Source organism: Copadichromis virginalis, linkage group LG3 (genome assembly GCF_057382275.1).
Source record: "Copadichromis virginalis isolate Kocher_CV1m ecotype Utaka linkage group LG3, C_Virginalis_male_GT1.1, whole genome shotgun sequence".
In the NCBI taxonomy this organism is placed as follows: Eukaryota; Metazoa; Chordata; class Actinopteri; order Cichliformes; family Cichlidae; genus Copadichromis; species Copadichromis virginalis.
The window spans coordinates 61,678,536-61,699,720 of NC_140620.1; the positions used below are offsets into that span (position 1 = coordinate 61,678,536).

Below are 21,185 nucleotides of genomic sequence, written 5' to 3' on the forward strand. Positions count from 1 at the left end.
AGCATGTCATAGCTATCTAAGAAAACCTGCTAACTGGGGGATTTCAGGCCATCTATGAATCATTTTTGCTAACTGTTTATTCAGCTTAGGCTCACAGGGCTGCAGCCTGTGCCCTAGCTGTCATAGGGCAAGAGGCGTGGTCCACCTGCACAGGTGAGCAGTCCATCACAGGGCCAACAGAGAGAGACAGAGAAGCACTCTCTCACATCCACACCTACAGCCAATTTAGAAGCACCAATGAACCTAAGCAGCATTTCATTGGACTGTGGGAGAACATCCAACCTCCACAGAAAGGCCAACAAGCTTCAACCTACAACCTTCTTGCTTTAAGGCACTAGTGCCAACCACTTTTCCCCATTTCAGCCCAAATCCTGCATCTTCCTGTTTCTGACTCCAGGCCAGCTCCACTAACACTTTCTCATCAGACACTGCCACCTAGTGGAGGAAGTCTTAGTTCCATTTGAAGCTTCAGATTACAGTTAGTTCCTTTACAAAGAGGTGGAGGTGGTGGGGCCACAGCACCATCATCACTGAGTGCCATAGGACACTTAACCTTTGTTTCCATATGCTGGGAACTTCCTGTTGTTCCAAGGAGGACTGGAAAATGTGTGAAAATCTCCCAGTCAGTTCCTCACAGCACACTTCAATCATTTCCCTCCCACAGCATCAGGACCAGGGCTTTTTCTCTCTTTGGTCCCACTAAGAGATTTCCACACAAACACCTCATCAGTGGGACTCTCAGAGCTACCAGCCCTTTGCTACAATCACAAAGCTCTTCATTGAAATCAATGATATCAAAGCTGGAATCAAATGAGTCCAAGTCTTCTGCTGATTCAGCATCACATTCATCTTTGCTCCTTGTTCTGCATCCCCACCATGGACTTCATTCCTTTCCAAGCCAGCCTTGAGTGTCCTTTATTCAGCTCATCCTCTGCTTTACTTTTACACCTGATTTTAGCTGCTTTATCTCTCTTTCAACAAGTTTCTGTGCCTCAATCTTTTTCTTCTCTCCCTCATAACAAGACAGCTTCTTCTGCCTGAGAACATGTTGGAGTGATTTACTAATCCAGGGCTGCTTATTGGGGAAAATACTTCCTGTTTCCAAAGTAATCCCCATTTTTCCCAGAAAGAAATGTAAGTAGAAATCGATGATCTAAGTGAGAACATGAGCCTTTAAAAAGTCCCAGTGGGTGCAGTCAAAGCAGTCCCTCAGTCCCAGTATAGAGTCTTTGGTCCAGACTGGAACAACTGTGTGCCCAGTTTGAGCTCTCTTCAGTGCTGTGACCTGACAGACCCAGAGGGGCCATCACATCACATTTAGAAGCTCCCCTAATGGAGCCACAACACATGTCCAACACTTAGTCTGTCTTGTTGGACCAACTGGAAGAAATGATTCAAGGACTTAGTCACAGAACAGAGATTCAAATCTCCAAAATCCAACTGGCTGCATCAGGACATATAGTCTGAAACTCTGCACAGTTTCCTGTTTGAAGCTGCTTCCTGTTGGCTTCAGCTGTTTGGAGTTTCCATTTTCTAAACTTCTACATTCTGAACCTTCTTCAGCTCTGAACAGATGATGAAACACTGAATGATTTCAAGCTCACACTTTGTCTAATAAACTTACATCTTTCATTCTTTATACAGATTGATGAGCTGTGGTTTGTCAAAGATCAGCTGTGATTATCTGGCAGCAGCACTGAAGTCCAACCCCTCCCATCTGAGACAGCTGGAGCTGCAAGGAAACAACCTGAAGCATCCAGATGTGAAGCAGCTGTCTGATCTTCAGCAGAGTCCAGACTACAGACTGGAGACTCTGCTGTAAGTAGAGTGATGGAGTGAGTGGGTGGTGCTGTCAGCAGTATTGTACTAAACACAGTCAGTATGAAACAAAGATCCAGTGTTTCCTGTAAAGCTGCAGCTTCTCAGTGAAGCTGTGAGAGGAGAATGGTGACAGGCTTCAGGATTGGACACAAACACTTCCTGTTTCTGACCTTTATGGTCACCATGGTAACGGCTGACACGCTCTGATCAAACACTGTCAACAGCCAATCAGCTCTCTGAACAAAGCAGCACGCAGACCAATGACTGCATTCATTTCCAAGTTTAAAGCAGTGAAGAACACAGTCTGTAGGTGAGGAAGAATTTAGTGAGAGCAGATGTTTGGATGGAATTCCTCCAGTTAACAGCTGGAACCGTCCATCTGGATTGTTGGGCTTGTTGTTGGGGTTCCTACAGAGCTCAGAGTGGACACACCAAGGTTCTTCTAATGAATGAAAGTCCAAACTCAAACTAGGAGGGAAAAACATTTTCATCAACTTCAATAAAAATCCAAAGATTAGAAAAAGTGAAGCAACAATGAGTCCTAGTACAGTCCCAGCACTGAAGTCCCTGCTGCTCTTTATACTGGATGTGCTGCATCACTGACTGACAGCTGATGAAGAGTCTCTGGAAACACTCGTTTATCTCCTCTGCTCTTCCTTCTTCTCTCTGCAGGTGGAGGTGATGATGGTAAACAGGACGGTGTGTGTGCTGAGAGAGGAGGAGCTGTGTCCTGATGATCCAGAGAGGTTGAAGCAGCAGCAGCTTGTGTGTAGAGACGCTCTGACTGGGCCATGTTACTGGGAGGTGGAGAGGAGAGCTTCATCCAGCAGTGACTGACAGAGGAATGAGAAGAAGTGCAGATGACTGTCAGTGCTGCAGAGTGAACTGCTCTGAGAACAGCTCCACTGTCAGACACAATGTAGAGTCCAGCATCATCCCTGTGTGTCCCTCTGGATCTGACAGAGGATCATCAGTGTATCTGGACTGCTCTGCTGCTGCTCTGTCCTTCTACAGTCTCTGCACAGTCTCTGTCTGACTCTGGCTTCAGACCCTCCTGGATCAAACTCACCTGGAAAGACTTTCAAACATCACTCAATAGATTTGAATACAGAATATATTTGATCTATACTGTAGATGTACTGTAGAGTTGCAGTTTGTCACTTGTAAATACAGTCTGTGAGCAGCTATGAGCTGAAAGATCTTTCTAGAAACAGGAAATGTTTTCACTCTTCTGTTGCTTTTTCATATATTTCCACAACATTAATATTGATCCCACCTGTCTCACCTGTTTCATGCTTTTATACATAATAACAGGACACGTGTGATCTGAGCGCTGCTGTGGTTGCTGTGCTGCACGTCTTCATTTAGATAACAGAGACATCTAGTGGTTCAGAGGGAGAACTGCAGGAGGTGGAGCTGTGTTTTAGCATGGAAAACTTTTTATCTTTTAGGCGCAGATACAAATATGACAAGTATCAGTGTGAGATACAAAAGGTCACATCAGTCAGCAGAGGGAACAGTGATCACACAGCAATGTAAGAATAGAAACATAACAGTGAATCTGGACATGTATACAGATGGAAGCAAACAAACAGGATGTAACACTACATTAAAGCCACAAATGGGAAGAAAACAAACACAAAGGAAAATATATTTGATCTCAGGAATCCAAATCAGATGCTTTAGAGCAGGGGTCGGCAACCCTGGGCACGCGTGTCACAGCTGCCACGTGAAGGGTTAACTGATGGCACGACCATAGCTGGACTGGCCATCGGACATACTGATGGTGATTTTTCGTTTTTAATGGGCCGATGATGTTTTTTTATTTTTTTGTAACGGTATAAACAATGAAAGATGGCGGATTGGCCGGATGCTGGTCAATGTGTAAAAATAAGTCAGTTGTTTGGTGGTGGCTATGGCGGAGCTTCCACAGAGGCAGCAGGTGGATGAGGGAAAGGGGAGGCAGGAGGAGCAGAGACCCGAGGCGGCTGCCGGTCCGAGTGTCAGGTGAACTGAACTTCAGGTAAGAAGTTATGACCTGCAGTCTGTCTGGGTCAGATATAAACCAAGTTTAGGTGGAGTTTATTTTCCTTGTGCTGACTTTTTACAGTCAGTTATAATAACTCCCACTCAGAGGAGACCAGAGATCACATTAACATGTGTGTCTCTGTAGTAACAAACATGACATATTGGCCCAGTTTATTTTTCTTATCATTGTTGTGAGGAGACCATAAATAGCATTTGTATTTTCTGTTGTACAGTTCATTTGCTGTTATGGATAAAAAGTCTTTTTTTGTTTCAAAATAGCTGATAAATATTCGTTGATAGCTGCAAACATCTGCGCACAAATATAATCCTATGAAGTGGTTCTATATAGTGTGTAATTTATTGCTAATGCAATCATATGGCACATTGACTTCTGAGGAAATGTTAGATGCACTCATCATCAGAAATGTTGCCGACCTAAACCAGGGGGTTTAGAGTATCATAGAGTTTTTGTGGTTTGTTTTCTTTAAGTCATTTCACAGATTTTCTCTATAATTTCAATTCCTTGAATAAAACAACAAACTTAGGGGATGATTTTGTAATCCGACTTTATGTATGAAAGATTTGACTAAACGTAAAACAATCTTCCAACTCAGTCGTCATCAGAGGTGGGACCAAGTCATTGTTTTGCAAGTCTCAAGTAAGTCTCAAGTCTTTATCCTCAAGTCTCAAGTCAAGTCTCAAGTAATGTCAGGCAAGTCAGAGTCGAGTCTCAAGTCACTGGTGTAAAAGTCCGAGTCAAGTCACAAGTCTGAAACTTTGAATTTCAAGTCCTTTCGAGTCTTTAAAAAAAAAAAAGAAAAAATAATGTTGCAGTTATGCTAAATGTAAATATTAGACCATGTAATTTTAAAATCTGTGTTTTTCTCAACACATGACAAAATAGTGAACTTAGAAAATATACACAAATTGTGAAACTGCACCTCTTTAAAATGCAGCTCAATTAAACCTAGCTCCAAGAATAATTTTCACCGACAGTTCTGAGATAAGCTGCATGTTATTCTTGGATGCGGTTGTAGGACCAGCTTTAAAATCGCATGACAAAAATATCATACACATTAAAAAAAACTGCATCACCAACGTAGCCTGGACAACATTTGCTAGTTAGATGAAGTCAGCTATCTCATCTTAGCATATTTATATGCATATTTATAATTATACGCTTCTTGGAGTGAGTGCATACACTCGTGAAGTTTAGTAACTTCAGGTCACTGCAACAAGCCCAGGTACAGTTTACCGACGGATGGGTACAGGACCTTGAAATGCACCGTGTAGAACGAAAGACCATCGTACGTATCATAAGTTTACCAGTCTCACAAATCGTCGTCATAAATACACATTCCTTAACCGTTTATTAATAGGACCTTTGAGCTCAACGGTAATTAATTAGTAGTGGAAATAATTTCTGGTACCCATCCCAGAAATGTAGCAGTGACAATAATACTGTATGCTGTAATCGTACTGGGCAATTAGTGATACAAAAAACCTGTTTTATCCTGTGAATAAAAGTATATGTTTTTGTCAATGTACCATAATAACAGAAGCGAAACGCAATATTGTGTCAGGACAATTCACTATTTATGCACAATAAATAAAGGAGCATAGCGCGACAATTTCTGTTCAGCGCCAGACTTGCTTGTAACCTATATCACCAGTTATGTTAAGAAAAATGACGCATTAACTACAACAGCAGACTGACCTTCGTGTAAATGCTTGGAGCAGACTAACCTGTGAGCTGGAGGGTTCTGGGACGTTATATTTGATCTTTGAATGGCAGCAATCCAGGCCATCCGTCGCGTCTTTGTTACTTCAGAAACATGGCTTGAACAATTTCTCTTCAACGACGTAATCCGATAACAACCGATCTCTTTACCCGTCAGCTTCTCGTGGCTGTCATGCGACCGGCTATTGCAGTTAACAATACAACGGCTTCTTGACATTTTTGTGTTTCTTTTTATCACTGTATAACTGATTTCAATTGAAAGCCTGCGTGCGCTAGTACCGCTTGCCACGAGTTCCCAGAATCCTTTGCGGTTCTACCCGTGAATGACGTCACATTTTCAATCTCTATATAATATGCATGTTAAATTTTATATTTGGGGTAAAATATCAAGTCTTTTCAAGTAAACCGGTTCAAGTCCAATTCAAGTCCCAAGTCATTGGTGTAAAAGTCCAAGTCAAGTCACAAGTCTTAGAACATTTTTTAAGGTCAGGTCTAAAGTCATAAAATTAATGACTCGAGTCTGACTCGAGTCCAAGTCATGTGACTCGAGTCCACACCTCTGGTCGTCATTCTTATCTTGTGAAATCAAACCAAACGTTCTGTTGTCTCTAAATCAGGGATTGATGAAATCTTTGGTTGCATCCATTTATGAACATGTTCTCATTCATATTAAATCGTAGTCTAAGTCCTTCTTTAGAGGGATAAATGTCATTCATTATCTTCAAATGTGTTTCTGTTGTTTTGGGGGGAAGTTTGAAGTCCATTGTTCAAAGTCTGTTAATGAAACTTTATGAAGTTTATGTAGGATGTTTTTCCTATTTTGTATTTGTTTGAATTATGATGTATTTCTGACTCTTGCTGCCATGATGCCAGGTCTCTCTTGAAAACAACATTTTTAATCTCAATTAAATTTTCACCTGGAGAAATAAAGATGATAATAATAATTTTGTCTTCAGGGAATCATTTCTCTGTAAAACAGCTTCTTCTGAAACTCTTGTTACATTTCTTGTTTATTGTTTGCTGGTTGTAGAAAAATGTCATCGTCTCTGTGTGAACTTAAACTCTACATGTGGTGTCAGCTATAAACGAGCTCTAGAGTCTAATAACGATGCTTTTATTATTGTCTGGTATCCAACCTAACCCTGGGCCTCTGGCTGAATGTGAAACACCAGCAGATGTTAAAAACTGTCTGGGTTACACGTGCATCACGTCGTGTGCTTCCTGACATGGATATGATTGGAATCTGGGCCTGTTCAAGCGGTGCTGGTATCATTGTTGTTTCTGAGACTTTCCAAATCTTTACTGGATAAAAACGTAGCAACTGATGGATTTAACATTTAGCACTCAGACTGTCCCAGAAAAGGCGGAGGTCTGGAAGTTTATGTGAAGGTCTGTCTTGCTGCTCAAGTCTTGTTCTCTCCATCTGCACCTCAGCCATTTGAAATCTTGGCCTTAACTATTGATCTGTTTGGAAATCAGACTGTTGTTGGCTGGTATCAGCCTCCACCTGCTTCCCCCAGCACATCACCGTCTCTGGTTCAACTTTTATCTGAGCTGCATTTTAATGACGTCTTTCAGATGGATGATTTTCATTGGGACTGGCTTTCTTCTGTGTCTGATGATTTTAAGGCACGCTGCTTGTTTTTAAAACTGACTCAAATTATTTAAAGCCTCACACGCCTTGATCCTAAACACCAGATAAATCTGCTCTTATTGACCTTTTTAACTAATATGCTGCGTAAGTTTTCCACATCTGCAGTTTTTGCCAACGACCTGAGTGATCACTGCGTAGTTGGTGCTGTGAGAAACACTAAAATCTCACGCTCCGAGCCCGCATCAGTTTGAACTGGGGTCGTATTAAACAGGCTGACAATGTCAGTTTGGGAACATTTACAGGAGAGTTGTGTCTACTTTGTGGACAGACACGCCCCTTTTTGCCAGGTCAGGGTGAAAGGTCGGGACAGGCCTGGTTTGGTTCAGTACCGGCCGATCTCCTACATGAGAGAAACCAGGCCTGGGCAGGAAGTCTGGCTCTGATGCTGATTGGCTACGTTTTCATTAGCTGTGTAATCGGATTACTGCCTCCATCATCAAGATGTAACTATTTTTTACTTTAACGACTGACAGTCCAAACGACCGTAGGAGGTTTTGGCAAACTATAAAGTGTCTCTGCCAGCTGTGACTCCTCAGAGCTTCCTCCTCACTTAAATATCGACTCCACTCCTGTGTCACACAAAACTGAAATGTTGCTTTAACAAACACTTTGTTGCTTCTTGCTCTTTGTTCAGCACAGTATCTGATGGTAAACCTCTTGCACACAACTCTGCTCGTAGTTCCTGCTTACTGATACCTTTTCCTTCACACCTGTCACAGTAGAAGAGGTTTGTAAGGCTTTGAATAGCCCCAACACCAGAAACTCGTCCTCACAATCGTTCTCCTTCCTTCTTGCACTTGGCTGCAAATATCATAGCTGAGCCAGTGTCTTATATTTTTAATCTTTCTCTACAACAGAAGAACACCACTATACTCTGTGTTCTCTGGTTAACTGGTCCTCATTGGTCTTACACAGGATGGTCCATTAGTATCATTTTATCTATAAATCTGTTTCTGGGTTACTGCCTCCTATTCATCAGAGTACATGTTAGGCAAACAGTTTAGTCACAGCCTGCAGTCTCAGGACATCATTACATCCACTGTTCCATGGGAAGAAGGCGTTCTCCTTTTCTGCTCCGTCTTCATGGAAAACATAACCGAAGGATTTAAGGCTCTCCGTTGATTTCACTTGCAGACTTCAAAAGACGTACACATGTTTTTGTGAAACCATCTCTGGGAACTTGTTCTCGTTTTTAATGTGACTGAGTACATTACACAAACTTTTCTCTTATTGTTGTAATTTTAATATGTGTGTCTGGAACAGGTCTCTCTTGTAAATGAGACATTGAGTCTCAATGAGCCGACCTGTATAAATAAAGCTTCAATTACAAAGTCCTTTGTATAAAAGCTCCTTCAGCTGCCAGTGGGACGTGCTGTGGCACTATCGGTTGCAGAGCCTTTATATTGTTAGTTAGAAACTACAAATATAATGGCTCACTGTATTTCAGAATCAGAGAAACTTTATTAATCCAGGAGGGAAACTGAGTTGTCATAGCAGCAAATATACAAGAAACAACAAGCACTCATATAAAGTGAGTGTAGAAACAGAGTTATGATAAATAAATATTCAGATAAATAATATCAATATATAATATAAATAATCTATAATCCAGTTTTGAGTTCCCTCCCCAGACGCCTTAACGCCCACTCACATCCTGGGCCATCTGACCTCAGGAAATCACATGATAGGGTGGGGCCAGGTTTCACAATGAGCTCACCCGAAACCCTGGCTGATTAGGACCCCCACCCGCTTTCACACCTTGGCTCATGTGATTACGTAGAGGATCATCAGGGGGTCCTTTGTCCCTCTTTGGGGGGAAACTCCCACTGGGTTTAAATCTGGGACTCCCCACCAACTGACCCTTAGAACTGAAGAAGCTTCTCAGATGAGAGGTGAAACGTCTTCAAGCAACTCAAAGAAGTCCAGACGCTTTTCTTTGCAAGCTCCTTAGTCTACAATGACCTGGATGACTGAGAACCGTCACAGACAACTCAGTCCCATATTTTAGGTTATTCTGAATAAATCGTTCATGCCCTCTCTTTGGAAAGAAGCTGTTGTGGTTCCTGGTCCTAAATCTAGTCGTCCAAAAGTTCTAAACGACTTCAGGCCTGCTGCCCTCACCTCAGTCTTTGAAAAAATCATCAGAAATGTGATTATGGAAGACACTGAACTTCAGCTTGATTCAATGCAGATTGCACATAAGCCCAATAGAGGAGTGGAGGACGTGCTTTTGATTCTACTTCACCTGATTGTCAAACATGTAGAGAGTAAAGGACTTCAGTTCATCGATTTCTCTGCTTCTTTCAATAACACAGCCCCAGATTTGAATCAAAAGACTTTTAGAACAGTTTGAAATCCGGACAAACCTGATCAAGTGCAGTCATATAAATATCTTGATGACAAATGCTATTATTTTTCTGTAAAGCAAATTGACCTAAAAGTAAAGTAACCTTGATATATCAGGATGTAGATGTCCCACCCAACAACGTCACCCAGCCCTGAAACATCGGTACTGTTCAAGGCAGCATTGCTGTCCACACGTCCATCAGAGTGTTTCTTTGGACTTCATGGTGTTGCTGCTCCCAGTATTCTCTGAGACAACCTCTGAGGCCGTCACAGAGCAGCTGTATTTGTACTGACATTACATTACACACAGGTGCACTCTATTTAGTCATTAGCACTCATCAGGCAATGTCTATGGGCAACTGACTGCACTCAGACCAAAGGGGGCTGAATAATAATGCACATAACAATTCTCTTCACTCTGCTGACAAGAGATTCAACCCCCACTATGAGCACCTTCTAAAGAGCACCATTGAAAGTATCCTCACCAACTGCATCACTGTGTGGTATGACTCCTGCACTGGGTCCTGCAGGAAAAATATGACAACGGGTAGTGAGAGCAGTGGAGAGGATTGCAGGGTCCTCTCTTGCCTCCCTCCCCAGGAGATCTACTGTGCCTGCCTCATTCGAAAGGTCCTCTTCATTACAGGTGACTCCACTCATCTCTTCAACAGCGTCTTCAGTTTGCTGCCATCAGGAAGGATACTGAAGAGACCTTTTGACCTTTACATTTTCGTTAATATCTTTAAAACAGAAGCAGCAGAAACGAGAATTTTAGCAGCACAAACCAGCACAAGCGTAGCACAGTTGATTGACACCAGTTTTGTTTGATTTAATTAATGTGGGGGGGCTGGTTGACCTCTGGGGACCTCTAGAAATTTTCTTGAATATCTTTAAAATGATAGCAGCACAAACAAAAATTTTTACAGCACAAACGTAGCATAAACGTTTGATACCACTTTTGTCGGATTTGAAGAAGGTGGGGGGTCGCGGGAAAAACCAGCAAAAGAACTCGAGCAGCCGGGCTATGTAAAAGGTGTAGGGGGGCATGTTTGCGGTCACGTCCAGCGGGTGTGTGGGCTGTTTGAGTCATCTGTTACCAGGCAAACTCCAATGCAGCAGGCTGCTGAACACACACAGGCCTCCTGCATCCTCCTCTTCAGCTCTGCTTGCCCGATATCGTGACCTAAGCAGGGTCGGGCCTGGTCAGTACTTGGATGGGAGACCGCCTGGGAATACCAGGTGCTGTAAGCTTTTGCACTTCCACACACAAACTGCAGAGGGCACTTCTGCTTAGAGGCATGAGAAGTTAACATTTATGGGTGATAAAATCCTTTTTCTATATTTTTAACATGAGAATATCAGTTTTCCATCTTGTGTTCCAGAGTAATCGGACAAAAGACAAACGTAGAACAAGGAAAAAAGAGGCCAAGTGTCTCACCTATAAAACAAAATGACTGTTTTCTGAATAGTCTCACACAGATAAACATTTGCAGGGAATACCTTTTCCTTCAAAACAAACGTCACAGACTGTGTTTTTCTTTACTGATTGTATTTGAGTAGAAACTCAGATTAAAATGGCATCAGTGCTCATAAAATGATTTAACTGTAAAAGTAGGTGTAGTGGATCACTTTGCATAGATCTAGATAAAAGTGCTGTAAGCAAAGACTACAGTGGTCATTGAGCAGCTGTTCCTATAATGTGAATCTGGGATAAAGGCAAAGATTATTTGTTTGCCTTTGTTTCCTGGTTCTTTCTTTCTTATCCAAATGGAAAAAGAGAGCATAAAAGTACTGTTTACAAGCAGCTTATCTATCTCATTGTGCCCACTATCATAAAATCTTGGTTGACTGAGCACTGAGCCATCTACCACTCGAAATTGAACCTGTGTGGGACAACAACAAAGTCCAGTATACTAAGTTTCAGTAATGTGCAGTTTTTTCTGTGGAAGATGTAAATCTAAATAGATGTCCTATTGTATGCATAATATACCACTGAACTTTATAAAACAACTTCTAAAAGCAAATTTCGATTTATTTTAGATTTTCTCAAATCCAAACGGTGCTAAAAGCATGCACACAGTCAAATATTTTTCATACGAGGTGCTGAAGGTTCTGCAATGTTCTGTCAGTGCGCCCCAGGGCAGCTGTGGCTACAATGTAGCTGCCATCACTAGTGTGTGAATGTGTGAATGATGTATCTGTGGCTTTTTGTCACACTTGGAAACCACGGTGTTGTGCAGCTATTTGCCTTGTTGCAGGGTTTTTAAAAAACTGCAGTTTTGATTTTAGTGAAAGACACCGTCTCATGACTCATTGAGTGCCGCGACTGACGAGCCAATCCGTGGCCTGCAGTCTGACGATGTCACATTTCCTGACTGCTTGGAACCCCGACTAAGTCGTCCTGTAGCCCACATCATAATGTTTCCATCTCTCTGCTTGACTGCGGGGATGCTATTTTTTGCATCACACTCCTATTTCAAAAGGTCAGTTAAAGCCACATAATTGGAATTTGGTTTCATCTCCCCACAGCACTTTCTCCAAAGTCTTCCCTGAATCATTTAGATGTTCACTGGCACTTGAGATGGGCCTATACATGTTTCTCCTTGAACAGGTAGCTACCCTATGTTAGCCTAGCTTTCTATCACTGATGCTCTGTGTGTATTGTTATGGTTCAAAATATGGGGATGGAGACAAGAGACAAGAGAAAAAAACCACAATAACAACACTGGTCCGGCCGGGTTAAGTCAAACGATGATTTTAATGATCACACGCGTGGGAGATGGACAATTTTATCCCACAACTTAGACATTCACATTACTCACACCCTCATTGCACATACATATAGGATCTTGGGGGTGGGCACGATACACGGAGTCCAAGTTACCATCAGGGTGTACACCTCACCCCTGGCATCGTTGCCCACCTCTCAATTTTAAATACACGTAGACATTGAGGGCTAGCAGGAGGGACTATGCGCTTACCTGCTGCTCTCTGGCAGGTAGCTCCATGCCCTCCTGGGTTTTAATTACACCTTAGAACACACATGCATCAACACTACAATGAGCGGGTGGAGGGAGGTTTGGAGTCTTCTCTCACCCCCATCCTCTGCGGCCTGCTGGAGCGGGGGGGCTAGGAGGAGTTGGCCGTCCGGCTGCGGTCTGGGGTGTGGGGCCTCCCTGCTGCTGCGGAGTCGGGGCGGTCTGCCTCTCCCCACCGCAGGGAAAAGGGTAACACTACCTGGGTCTGGGTGCAGTTCCCCCCTCCAGGGGCAAGGGTACCTAGACCCAGTTCGTAGAGTACGCTTGGGGAGTGTGATCGTGTGTACAGCGTCTCTTTATGTCTGTCTCCACGTCGGTTGAGTGTGGAGTAAGTGCATATGAGAGCATGAGGGTGGGAATGGATGTTTGTGTCTGTGTGTGCCTGTATGTCTGTGTCTATATGTCAGGTCGGGTATCAGACGCCACCTCTCTGGGGACATCTCAGGCCCTCCAAGGTTTGGAGGCCTATCTCCCCCCACCACCACTTCCCCTGCCGGTGGCGGACTCCCTCAGGTGTCGGTGCGTTGGTGGTTCTTTGTGTCTGGGGGTGGGCGTCCGGGTACACACCGGCTCACTCCTTGGCGGCCGCTTGTCGGGGCCTGGAGCCTGGGGCACTTCGGAGGTGGGGTGCCCCCGGCCTCTCGGCCTGGGGCTCGGTCACTCAGGCACAGCTGGCTGCTGGCGGAGCTCACGGGCGCGTCACTGCAACTCCCCCTGGCTTCTGCTCTGCGGCTGCTGAATGAGCCCTCATCTGGGACTCTCCTCAGCTCTTACTGGGACAGTGGCGCGGCTGCCCCTCTGTGGGTCTTCCTTGGTCTCTTGTGTTCTGGGGGCCTCTGGATGTCTCGAGTTTTGATCTCCTTCATACCTGCTTCATGCCCTGGAGGACGGGGCTGTGCCCCCCCCCCCCCCCCCCCCCACACACACACACACACACACACACTCCCTAGCAGATCGTTACATGGAGAAACCTTTGGAATACAAGCATGCTGATCCACGCAGGTATGCACACAGGTGTACACACGGGTATTCACAGACGCGGACTACAGCTTTCTTGGCTGCTGCCTCAAAGCACATTGTGCGCTGTCTATCTTGCGTGCTGCACAATATCGTTTATTATTTAGTAACTATTGATATCTACTGCTAGCTAGTTTATTGTGATGGTGCTGTTTTTTTTTATTATGTTGCTCTTTGTTGTTTGCTTTCTCTTCTGTTTTTTTTTCTCCATACAGGTGACCCAGGAGTTTTGGGGGTTTTTCTCTCTTCCCCCCCTTCTCACCGTCTCTTCTCCCCTTTGGTTTTCTTTCTCTCCCTCTCTTTCTTTCATTCTTTCTCCCTGTCCTATCCCACAGTCATGTCTGTCCCGTTTGCAACTGAAAATAAAATAAATTCATAATTATAATAAAGGTCAATCAAATGGACCAATATGGCAAGGCCATGATGATCCACTTGGTAAAATAAATCCGCTTGGCATCTTTCTTGGCCTTAAGACAACAATTCTGATGGCTATAGATCCAAACGGGACACACAAAAGAAAAAAGAATCTTTTATTCTGGATAAAACAGGGAGCCAATAAATGTTCTGTTTCTAGTCCCTGTCAGGACTCTCGCTGCAGCATGTTGCTCAGAGCAGTCTGGAATTGATTTTTGACTAAATAATTAAAACTAATAATAATATATTACTATATTATATTACTAACAAATCCAGGACACCCCTGTTGATCCAGCAGCTCTTAATGAAGTTTGAAATAAGAATCGTCAGTCATTACTGGAATCATCTGAAGTGCAAAAACAGTGGGATTATATATGAGAAGGACGGACTCAAAGACTGTCGTGTATCACATATATATTACATCGATGTCCAAAATCAATGCATCATTAATGAAACTGAAACAAAAGTACTGAATTTCATGTGGAAGACCAAACCTCAGCATTCAGGAAAGTCTTATACAGGAGCAAAGATAATGGACGTTACCCGGAGTTTTCCACTGTGAAACCAGGAATAACAGCTTAAAAATGTTATTGGATTTCTGTGATCTAAATCATTGTCAGCCTGGCAGGCAAATAGCGTGGACACCAAAGTTTGTGAACGTGAAAACCTGAGAACAAAGACATGTAGGATTTTAAATCGGTACTGTTAAGGTTCAAAATATTGGGGATGGAGACAAGAGAAAAATCACAATAACAACACTGGTCCGGTCGGGTTGAGTCAAACGATGATGATCACATGCGTGGGAGATGGACACTGATGCAGACAGCCTCAGATCTCAAAATGGTGGAGCATTGCTCAAACTCTTATAGCCTCTGGTTCTCCCACCTTATCATAAAAGCCTAAACATTCACATGCTTTCTCTCACACGGCGCCTAAGCTACGACCTTGGCTCCCCGTTTATCTGCTCCTGCTGAGTTGGGGCAGAAAACTCCAGCATGCTCTGTTCTCTTCTAATCAGACAAATAAGGCGATGACTTTCTGCAGCAGTATTATGCATCATAAAACAATATCATTCATCCACAATAAATCAGCAGTCTACTTTAATGCAAATCAGTTTAACTAATGCAATAGTTGTCAGCTTCTTCTAATTCAGGAGAATAATGCAAACTAAAACTACATAATAATTCACAATCTTTAGTTAGGGGTATAACATGGCATAAAATAATATTATAATCTAACAGTATGCTGCTGCCTCTCTCTCATGTTACTTAAAAAATTAACCCCACAGCTTCAATAACCGTATCTAAAAATCTCTCAGTGAAAGTTACGGTTGTAGGTTTGGAAACATTTTGGGGTAGCCAGTGTTAAATAGAGACAGGGCCACATTCTTTATCTAGTCATTGTAATGAAAGAAGCACATTAAAAACTATATGAGAGTTTGCTTTTAACAAGCATGTAATGACTCTACTTAGTTTAGGTAGTCTTAGGGAGTCAAACTGAAAGTAGCATTTTGTGGATGTTTTCCCTGCTGCCCGATCCCATCAGTCTCTTAAAGCATCATTTTTTATGCGCCCTGGTGTGACAGAGGTTTCATGGCGCTACAGGTTACCTGAGCACATCAGGTATATTACGGTTGAAAACCAGTGCCCGGCCTTCCAGTGGGTGTTCGACCCCTCGTGCACAGCTCAGGAGTCTAAACGACCCAGCAGTTATGGACATGTGTGTTTTTGGTGTGCTGTCCCTCGTTCTCCCTGCTTGCAGGTATATCTGTGTGTGTGTGTGGATGCCGGAGTTTCTGAGAGCACCTGTTTACAGGCACCTTCAGGCCTGGTGGGTGTGGCCCTGCCAGGTGGTTGGCCACACTTGAAGACCATCACACAGCTGATCAAGCCTTGTCGGAGGAGCTACTTGAGAATGCGGTGGCGCTCTCTCTGACGCTGGATCATTGCGTGACTTCACGTTAGTCTCTCGGCCAGTCAGTACGGATAGTCTGCCGCATTGTATGTGTCTTACGGCTGCCTGTTTGTTATCTCCCCAGGAGAAGCGTGGAGACGAGAGGGCAGCGAGCACGGGGTGCTCAGACACTGAGGAGCGGAGACAAGGAACACTAGCACTGGGAAGAGGACATTTCACGGGAGTCGGGAACGCACTGCGGATTTATTGTTATTTTCCATTCACTGTAAATAAACGCACTGCTTGCATTCAGAGCTCCGTGCCTGGCTCCTCCTTCCTCACATCCCCACGGTTGACGCTGGCCAACCGTGACAAATAGCTTTTCTTAGATTCATTATTAGTTCAACATTGACAAATAGTAGTTGACTAATATCAGGAGCCAAAAAGAAAACAAAAAACAAACTAAATAAATATTTCAGACGCTGAAAATAAATTATTACGGTTGTTTAAATTTGCTGTCAGCAAGTTAGGTCTAATGCATGTAGTCAATCTAATGAATCAATATTACATGTAAAAAGTACAGAACTGAAAATGAAACTAAAATATAACGGTAAATGAACTGGTTCTTGTATAAAACCTTTCTACTCTCTACAACTTGCCTCATTCATGCACTCACTTTTTTCTATGCTTTTTCTCTGTAAGTGCTTTCTATCTAACATTAATACGCATTCATCCTCCCGATGGATGCATCGGAGAGCAACTTGGGGTTAGCATCTTGCCCAAGGATATTTGGCATGCAGGCTGGAGCAGGCGGGGATTGAACCAGCAACTTTCTGATTAGTAGGTTTCCTGCTCTACCTGAGCTACAGACACCCCAATTTGTGGTGCTCTGGAAACAACACGTTCTCATCCCAACAGGTAACGATGCTATGTGACAAATCATCGGTATGTGTAAATGTGTTTTTTGTTCTAATCATGAATCGCTTTGTAAAACAAGACCTGATAGGGTTAAGGTTAAAGTTATGGTTAGAGTTAATGTTAGGGATAGGGCTGGAATGGACGGCTGGAGCCTCTCCTCCAAGTGTGTGTTACTGCCGCCATCAGCATTCTGTTGTATTCTGTTGTATGCTTTTCTCTGTAAGCGCTTCGAGCCTGTACTTTTTTGCTTTAGCTGAGTAATGAAGTTGAATCAGTACTTTAACTTTCACTGGAACAATAGTATTTTTACTTCTACTTAAGTGGAGAATGTCTGATCTTTTGCCAACTCTGGCTGTCTCTCAGTCTTGGAATACCCACTTGTTGTCCAGCGGTGTCCTGGGAATATGGGAACTAGACAGACTGGGGAAACAATGGGAGGAGACACAAAGATGGAATCACTTTTACCATCTTTTATGTATTTGCTGGTCGTCTTATTTCTTCTATTTTGCAAGCACAGTGTTGCAATCATTGTCTTTGTGGTACAATGACACAGGTAGAATGCAGGTGTTTTCATGTAACACGATGCCAGAAAGATGAGTAATGTGTTTTGAAGAGAAGATAAAACATCATGTTTGAACAAAGATAAGCAGCAGACACGTCTGTGTGTGAGTTGTTCAGGTTCAGTAAGAAGGTAATATGTCTGCAGAATTTGTAATTCTTATGAAGATATTGCTTGTACAATAAATAAAATCCCTTTAACTTCTTCTGGAGAGTGTCTTTATATATTTAGTCATTTTGGGGCGATCCTTTATTTAGTAGTAACTCTAGTCGGGGATATATATCAGAGTTTACTTTCAGATATGAGCATTGTGTTTCCTGTGGATGAATGAATGAATTATTTATTTATGTAATTTTTGAAAGACTGGCTCATGTAAAATCTCTGAAAGTATGACAAAGCTCTCCTGTTACACTTTATGGACACCTGAGCGTCACCATGAGGGCCTGTCTTTATTCACTTTATTCACTGAAATCCACTTTTATAATGAATTCACAGTAATCACTGACACCTTCAGAGCATTACATTCATTAAAGACGTCTTCTACACCTACTCTTCCAGACGACCGACACATGCTTCAACCACTGCAGGTTAACCAGCCACTCATCAGTAAAGCAAAAACTAAATGTAAATGTCCTCATGTGGAAAAGACTGAAACACAACTCCCATATATCACTAATGTAACAGATCCATTTAGGGAGAGTGAGAACACTAGGCTGGATGTGGTTTAATGCAGGAACATTCATCATGTCTTCAGTTCAACAAATCATTTACATTGAATATGTGAGCTGGATGGTTACACGACACAATGTGATTGTCAACAATAACTGCAATGAACGCTGGTTTGAGGGCGGAGTCAAGGAGGCCATTTACGTGAAAAGGGAAAGACCCTCTCTGAATCAAGGAGGGGGCCTAAGGGTACATCTGTCACCATCTTACAATGCTGTGATTGCAGCCGTTCTCCAACTCTCTGTGAATGGTACTCAGGACCATTGATCAGTGGTTGTTGATCAATGGTCATGAGAATTTGCATAATCATGATTAAGGAACTGACCTCCCAGCCCATTGTTCCTTCAGTCGGCTGGTTTCTCTGACTGAAAACGCTACGTCCAGAAGAACAGAATCAACTTTTGGAGATTTACTTCCCTGATGATTGAGCACGCATCAAGACCTTTTAATCAGGCCAACAAATATCTTGTACTCAATTTTAGCAGCAGCCATTGTGACACTGATGATAAAACTTGTGTAAAAGTGCGAAGCTGTAAAAAAGTAATTATAAAAAAGCGTTTTTGTAGCTGAATGTTACTGGATAGCTGTTTCATCTGTAACACATCAAAATAACCTGCTAAGGTTTAATAGGCTATAAGGAACACACTCACTTCCTGAGCCCTGGGCAATAAGAGACGTTTTGTGTTTTATGATTTATTGATATGTTTGATCCTTTCTGACCTGCGTTAATGAAGCAGTCATTAGAGCACCATGTCCGCTAGAATAGTTCTGTAGTTTGATGCTTGAGTCGTTGCAGACTTGTTGAAACTCCCTCACCCGTCAAAGCAGCGTCTTTGTTATTCGAGTCCAGCAGATGGCAGTGTTTCACTGTCTGACGGCTGTCTGAAGCTTCAGCTGGATTATCCGTTTTCATGTTTGATTAGAGGTTTGTGTGTGTGTGTGTGTGTGTGTGTGTGGGTTTTTAGCCACGAGTTGTCCACGATAAAGCATATTGAATGGCCTGTCTAATATTGTTAGAATTCTCCTTTGGGTTAGTTTCATTACTCAATCGGGACATTTATTTGGAAAAAGAAAAAAAGAGGGAAAAAAAGAAAAAAAAAAGAAAAGAATTAAAAGTAAATAAATCCTCATAGTTTACATTTACAAATATCAATACTGAATGTTACGTCCCTCTGCAGCTTCTAATCGTCTCAGTGTTTTCAGCTGGTGCTAATTGGCCACACCTAGTCAGGTGTGGATAAAAGCATACCTGAGGCAAGCTTCCCGGCAGTGCACTAGTCTTTGCCTTGGTGGCACCAGCCATTTTAGCCAACCTGGTTTTCCATTTTAGGATGAAACCTCTTCTCACCCACACTCTGCTATTCATCTCTGTTTTTATGTTGCGGCTTTTGAGCCGGGTCGTAACACTGAAGATTACAAAGATCAACATTAAGACCAGTCTGTGCATTCAAAGCAGTGACAGAAAAGAGTGTGGGGCATTAACCCCCACTCACTTCACAGTTCACGTTCACAGCGAGCTTCGTCGAAATTTACAATGAGACCCTGAGGGACCTTGTGTTCACCGGCAAGTCCAGCAAGAGACCTGAGCATGAGATCCGCAAGACAGCCAGCAACGAATTGACAATCACTAATCTCACCTATGAGCGGGTCTCCAATGAGGATCAGGTACAGCAGACAGACATCTGTAGCTCAGAACAAATTAATTTCAAATCTGCTGACAAATTGTTACCAAACTTTGAAAATACATCAAACTTTATCGATGCTCTATGTTTTAAAACGTTCCCTCGTCCTCTCAGGTTCTCCGTCTGATTGCTTTGGCCAATCAGAATCGCTCCACTGCCCAGACAGCCCAGAATGACCGCTCGTCTCGCTCCCACTCAGTCTTCCAGCTGGATATTGAGGGAGTTAATGCCGGCAGGGATGTCAAGTGCAAATGTATCACACTGGAAGTACCAGCATCAGGAATGTGGCTTCTTCTTTTTGGATCTATAATATTTAGTCTGGTTAGTTATTGTTACTGTAACCAGTGCAAAATCTGCTCTGATGACTCAACGTTAATGTTTGAGCCCCTGAGCGCTAAAAGAAGTGTTTTGTAAAGTATTAAAACTACCTTTAATGGAAGGAAAAACGGATCACTGCTTCCTATAAGAGTTGGTTTTCTCTGTGTGTGTAGCCACTCTGTGCCTGGTGGACTTGGCTGGCAGTGAGCGAATGGTGAAGAGCCAGTCTCAGGGTGACCGTTTCAAAGAGATGACCGCCATCAACAGCTCACTGTCCAACCTGGGCGTCGTTATCGCCGCTCTGGCCAAAAAGGTCTGCAGCTGCAGTTTCTGTAGTCTTAGATGTCACACCTGCTTTCTTTACATTTACAGTATTAATGATTTTTTTGGCCTTTGTGTTCCAGGAGACTTACGTAGCTTACAGGAACTCGAAGCTCACGTACCTCCTTCAGGGATGTTTGGGGGGGAAACGGCAAAACGTGAGTTTGTTGACATCACAAATCTTTATAATGACGACACATAAAACTGAAGGAATTTATCCCCAAAAAATATTTAACAGCGTTTGATCTCATCACTTCAGATTGTGACTGTTTATTCTTTGGCACTAATTTTGGATGTCTTTATTTGCAGCTTGATGTTTGTTAACATTGCTCCGGAGCCCGACAGCTTTGGGGAAACTCTGAACTCATTGAGGTTTGCCAGCAAGGTCAGTGCAGTCTTGTTTCCAGTGTTCATTGGACAGAGTACATTAATGATGTCCTTACATCAGCTGTTTATGGTAAACCAAAGCCATACTCCATATCCATTTTAATACCTTGGTGTGTAATTCATACTCACATTTTGTCTGAAGAGTAGGGATGTTCCTGGCGTCTTATTTACTAGTCGACTAATCGAGGGGGAAATAATTAGACTAACCAACTAATGTAAAACTAAGGAACATTCAGATATTGAGTTGATTTTCAGAACTGATTAATAGAAACTGTCAAACTAGACGCAGAGGTATCTTAAACCATTTATCACATTCTGTTAA

General features: G+C 42.8%; 1 long non-coding RNA gene across 1 annotated transcript in view; it reads left to right on the forward strand.

Annotated features, from left to right (window-relative positions):
- Positions 1-4,437, forward strand: part of LOC146716477 (uncharacterized) — a 93,812-nt gene extending 89,375 nt beyond the window's left edge. The window contains exon 3 of the long non-coding RNA XR_014919211.1: positions 2,494-4,437. This is a non-coding gene — a long non-coding RNA (uncharacterized LOC146716477). The remainder of the gene's footprint in view (positions 1-2,493) is intronic.
- Positions 4,438-21,185: the final 16,748 nt, after the last annotated feature.